Source organism: Ochotona princeps, chromosome 10 (assembly GCF_030435755.1).
Source record: "Ochotona princeps isolate mOchPri1 chromosome 10, mOchPri1.hap1, whole genome shotgun sequence".
In the NCBI taxonomy this organism is placed as follows: Eukaryota; Metazoa; Chordata; class Mammalia; order Lagomorpha; family Ochotonidae; genus Ochotona; species Ochotona princeps.
Window position 1 is genome coordinate 21,990,264 of NC_080841.1, and position 6,225 is coordinate 21,996,488.

Genomic DNA, 6,225 nt, shown 5'->3' on the forward strand with positions numbered 1-6,225 from the left:
TCACTACTCAGCAAGGCGGAGAGAATGGGTCTGCGAGCCGTACAACCTCCCTGATCACCTTCCACCTGACTTTCCAACGCTGAGTCAGGTTTTGGTTCTGATTGCTAATGCTGTGTTCTCAGGTCTTACATTAAGGCCAAACATGACACTGCGTGGTTTTCTTTTCCAGTACCTTGTTTTAAGTGCTATTGCATGACATTTAGGAGAATCAAAACATTTTTGTTTGTTTGTTTCAATGGAAAAGTCTTTGGTACAAAGCCCATGAAGCAGGCTGGATAGAATCTGCCTGACTTCCGCCTGTAGCCCACACAGGTTGGCTCGCACGGCGTGTGCAGACTGTTGTGTTGTAAAAGCCTGGAGAACAGCATCTGTGTTCGCTTATTATCTTGGCCATCATGTCAGCTTAGGAGATCAAAATGCATCTGAAGTCTGCCAAGAAGTGTTATACAGCAGCCTCGGGGCTTCTCCTCTGGCTTCCTCTGAAGGTAGTGATGGGATGGGAGAGAAAAAAATCCAGTCACAATAATTCCTCCTCAGTAAAATTCCAGGGGTGACAATGAAAAGTTCACTCTGCCCTCAATACTAATGAAAAGTAGTTTTCTTGCAAAGGCAGTTTAATGTTCTTTAGGGAAGAAAACTGAGCGAATATGTGTCAAGGAAAATACTGCATTATCCCTGTCAACCTTCATACGGCAAACCTGTTTATGGCCTCGTGTACTTAAGAGGTTTATGGTCAAATGTTTGGTTCTCATTCTGAAATAACACTGACTTAGCAATGTATCTTTGTGTAACCATCTGAAACTTGATGACACCCAATAAGTATACTACCTGAAACATGGGCCCCATTCTACGAGTAAGTTTGACATAGGATTTGCTAAGTAGTAAAGTCTATCCCACTTAAAATCCACAATGCCAAATAGCTGCATGGTGACTGGTATGCAATAAAAATGGAAAAAAAGAGTAGAAACAGCTCTGTGCTGATCCCTAAACCCTAAAACTGCCAACTGGCTCAATGATGGAATTAGTAACTTAATTTTCTTCCCTGCTCAGTTCTTGAATTGTAGATTAATTTTCCTAAAGTAATGGTTAGTCACAGAAACATAAAAATTTATTTCAAATGAAATTTGTTTTTTTGTCACTCTAGTTTTATTGTCCATAGAATATATTTTGTAAAAGATGGAAAAGGCTCAAATTCTAAAATTACCTCTATCCCAAATGTCAAACCTTCCCAAAATTGATTTTAAGGCTGGTATATTCAAAATATATTAAAAAAGGAAACCAAAAAATGATTGGAAGTCTAGTTTTAAAAGTTATCATGCAAGAGAAATTTCACATGCCATCATGGTTGTGTATGCAAAGTTTAAATGGATGGCAGAGATCTTGATTTTAGACTATATGTTGTGCTGTTTTGAGTACACTTTATTTCAGAAAGTGACATTTTGTATTTTCTATACACTCAGAAATCATGATCATTTCACTTTTTCTAAGTCAATTATTTCATAAGGATTTTATTAATAGATATTGGTAAATAGAACTTTGGAAATCTTAATTCAGAATTCTTACTATACCCAAGGCTTTTGTAATCTATAGTTTTATGTACAACCTTGTACAGTTTTTTTGACATACAATTCAGAATCTTGTTTATTCTCTTGGACTTTGTTCCGGCCAATACATTTTTTTTTAAATCTTTAAGAAAAATTATGTGATTGTTTTAGTGGGTATTTTTCTAAGTAAATGAAAACTTGTATAATGGTGTTTTAGAGAATGCCAGCTAAGTGCATGTTTCAAGCTAATGTTTTTCTCATCACTTGTATGTTTATACACAGCATGGGACTTTAATAAAACCATCCTGGAAACTGAAGCATTGCTTTTCTCCTAAAAATCTAAGATGGTGTTTTTTTCCCCGCCTATCCTCTTATTACATATGTGCTCGTTGAACTAATTTCTCACACTTTCATCCTTTCTCTTTCACAACTTTCAGACTCTTTTAAATACTGGTCTATTTTGGCATACCTCAATGTACTTGTTGGCGTCAGTCTATATCCTGAAGATGGAAGAGGAGGAACGGCTGAGAAGAGCAATAGATCAGTGTTCCCTGCTGAATCACCCACTTTAGAACTTTCAGGCACAGATGTCCAAAGACATGGTTTATTACATAATTTACATGTACAAAATGCAAAGGACTTGGTGCCTCTTTTTCTTCAACCCCTGGATCTCCTGGGATTGCTAATGAAAACAAAGGGTTAAAGGTAGATTGTTTCTAAATTCCAACAAAAGACAAAATTTCAAAAAAATATATATATATAAATCAAATCTTAAAAGGTAGAATAGAACCAGAATTGCATTACTCTGCAACTTCCCTTTTTATTTAAAACTTGTATAGCATAACACTTCAGACTGAGAGATTCCATTTTTGCAGTGGACTTTTTGTTTTTGGCAAGTAATCAACAGTGTCAATAGACTTGGGAATTCTTTTAACAAAAAAGGACAAATGGGAGTCCAGGTAAGTCTGAGCAGCTGGTGGGTGTCTGGATCCCCCAGCCATGTGGTTGTACCCGGGGCAGCCCGTGCCAGCCCAGCCTTCCTGCTGAGGATCCTAGCAGAGCACCAACTGGCACCAGGCTTTGCCTGCTGCCTGCCTGGTGGTGAGCTCTGAGATCTTGGGGGTATGGAATTACTGACTAGGGACATCCATGGATAAGGCCACTGTACATGTAGTTGAGGAATGAATCCTGAGGGACACCCAACAACAAAGCTACTATACTTGCATATAAGTGAGGGGACTGAGAACTGGTGGTTTGGAGGGGAGAGAGGGAGATACCTAAAGATCTGTATGTGTCAGACTGATGCACCATCCCACGTGGGAGTTCTTGGTTGGGCTTGTTAGCATGGAACATGGCTGACCATCACACACCAGCTATGGCTGGAGGCCTGTCTGGCAGGGCTAGATCCCACCCAGTACCTGACAGCGAGTGTTGGATCAGGGGATGAGTCACATTTGACTTGGCCATGACACCAAGCAGTATGCAAAAGAATCAGGTCTGGGGGGGATATATGGGCCCAACCTGATGTTGCTACAAGTCTTGCTGGTTAGCTTGAGAATTGGGATGGTGATGGGCCAAGCTAGGTGTGACCATGGAACTCACTGATGCTCACCAGTCCTGGGGCTGGGAACATGTGGGGCAGGTCCAGGCTGCAGCACTTGCATGAGCACCCTAAAACAGGGTATGGGGCAGATCAGGCCATACCAGCTCACACAAAGGCCAGGACAGATGGGGCAAGCTATGCCAGGTAAGGGTCAAGCACCCGCTGGCATGTGTGAGACCTGGATCTGGGAATGGCCTGAGGAGGGGAACCTGGGAAACTCCCCTAGTGGGTTATAGCTCCCACTGATGAGCATGTGGTCCAGGCCTGGGTGTTGGGCAAGCTGGGTAAGGATTTGTTGGCAAGTGTGTGAGTTGGTTTTAGCAAGGGGAGGACTGGCCAGGACAAGCAAACTATAGTCCATTGGCAAGTGCAGAAACCAGGGTAAGTGCAGGTCAGGTCAGGCTAGGCCGCCATACCTACTTGTTTGCATGAGCCAGGGATGAGAACAGACTGAGCAGAGCCAGGTTGCAGCACCCAACAGAGAGACTTAGGACTGGGGGCCAACTGGGCTAGGGCAGGATACAGGATCCAAAGGCAAAGGCTAAAACAGGGGAGGGACTATGCCAAGCTAGGTCAGAGCAGCCACTGACACTCGCAAGATCTGTGGCTGGGATAAGGCCTGGTTGAGGAGCTAAGGAGACCCCCCTGGCTGGGTTGTGGGTGCTACTGGTGAGTGCGGTGGCTGGAATGGGGGCTGTGATCTGGTCTGGTATGGACATGGTTGCAGTCTCCCTTGGCACAGGTGTGGGCTGGGTCTGGGGTGCGCCAGACTGGGCTAGACTCCAGGACCCACTGGTGATTGTGAAAACCAAGGTAGATGTAGGATGGGCTGGGTTAGATCTCTGCCCCTGCTAAACCATGCATGAGCTGTGTCTGGGTGTGGACTAGGATTGGCTGGGCAGTAGTATCTAACAGCAAGAACCAGAATGGGTGAGGGCCAGTCAGGAAAGGCTACTGTTCCAGCTAGGACAGGAGGTGGACTAAGTAGGGCTGGCCTATGGACCCACCTATGAGAGGTTCTGATGGAGGAGCTTGGGGAACTCCTGTGTCAGGACACAGTCCCTGCAGGTGAGCACAAGAACCAAGAAAGGGAACAGCCCAGACCAGGCCAGGGATTGGTACCCATAGGCTTACCTTTGGCTCAGGTCTGGGGAAAGCCAGGCTGGGCCAGTTCATATCACCCGCTGACAAATCCAAGAGCCAGAATGGTGTGTGGGTCATGCTAAGTTGGGCCACAATACCAGCCAGTCCACATTAGGGCCAGACCTGGGGGATGGCTGGGTTGGCGAGGCTGGAGTCCCCAGCAGCATGAGCTAGAACTTGGGGCGGGTGGGGCCGGGCCAGGCTGGGCCAGGCTACAGCACCCACTTGCAAATGCCAAGGTGAGGCAGAACACACCAGACTGGGATGCAGCACCCAGCCAGCACCTGTGAGTCCCGGGGGAGAGTGGTCTAACTTGTTAGGGGGGGCTGCAGGGAACTCCCCTGCTGGGCCACTGTTCTCACTGGTGAGTGTGAGAGTTGGGATTGGGGATAGGCCAGGATGGGCAGGGCTATTACACCTGTTGGCCTGCATGTAAGCCGGATTGGAGACAAGCCAGGCTGGGCAGACTGTACCTACTGGTACATACATAAGCCAGAGGGGGTGAGAATTGGTTGGGCTTTGCAGCAGCATCAGCCAGCAGATGCTGGCACAGGGGAAAACTTTGTTGAACTGCTGTACCACCTGGACAGTGCAAGATCCAGGAGTGGGAGTGAGCCTATTAGGTAAACAGTGGGCACCTCCCTCTTGGGTTGCCACTCCAATTGATGAGCATGAGAACCAGGACTGGGACAGGCATGGCTAGATAAAGTGACAGTGGCTCACACATGTGTGGGCTGGATAGTGGGGCTGGTTGGGTTGAACTAGCCTTCAATGCCCATTGGCATGTATGAGAGCTGAACAGGATATGGGACAGACTGGACCAGTCTGCTGTACATACTGGCAAGTGTGGGAACCAGGGCAGGGGACAGGACTGGTGGGGGTTATTGTGGGTGCTCGGACTAGGCTACAACTCCCACTGGTTTGGTTGGGGACTGAGTAAGCAGTGGGCAGGATCAGGCTGGACTACAACACCCACTGGTTTGTGTAGAAGACAGGGCTGGAGACAAATGATCCAGCAATTGCAATTAACAGTGTATGCGTAGGCCATTTTGGGTGACGGACAGTACCAAACCCTGCACTGGCAATGCACACACAAGAATCAAGTCTGGGATCACCTCAAATGAAGTTTCTTTGGAAATCCCCTCAACTGAACTGCTGGACTCAGAATTCCATCCATGGAGGAAATTGCAGGTTCCATGGTCTGATCATGGAATGCATGTGTCAGAGCTGGGCCTCCTCAGTGGCTTAGAAGGAAGGAGCAGTGGACACATGGAGGATATGACAGTCCACCGGAGCTTGCAGAGGACACCTGGTACCACAACAGAGGATGGAGGACAGAACAAATCAATCAACTACCCCAGATAAGAGTTGGCAGTGAATACCTGGGCAGTCGACTATGTTAGCCAACGGAATCTGGAGAGATTTCATTGTGATTGGAGTGGCAAGATCGGCACAAATACAGAACTGCTGAACTATCAAAACCACTTGAACAGGACACTTGGAGCTTGCCCCACACTGGGGACCCTGGGATGGTTGGGAGGCTGGGTGTGGCTTTTCCCCTTATCTCTACCCTCTGCCCAGATGCAGAAAAGAAAAAAAAAAGAAAATGTAAAAACAACAGTCTCACCCACTTTCCTCTAGCCTTTGACCCTTCGCACTCTAATCAAATATATAAAAATTATCAAAAATAAAGTTTGTACAATTAAAAAAAGACAGACAAGTGGAAGATAACTTTTAGTGGAGTTCTGAAAACGTTATGAGAAAGTCATCATGACCCTTTGCTTTCTAGCCCACAAAATAGCATTTTATTTGATAGGTTAAAATCGAAAGCTAGTTCATGGATTAACTACATTTATACTATGTTAATCAGGATATAAAAAATTTTCAACAATGTTCAAGAACAATGACCTATACAATAATGTTACTTGTGAAATT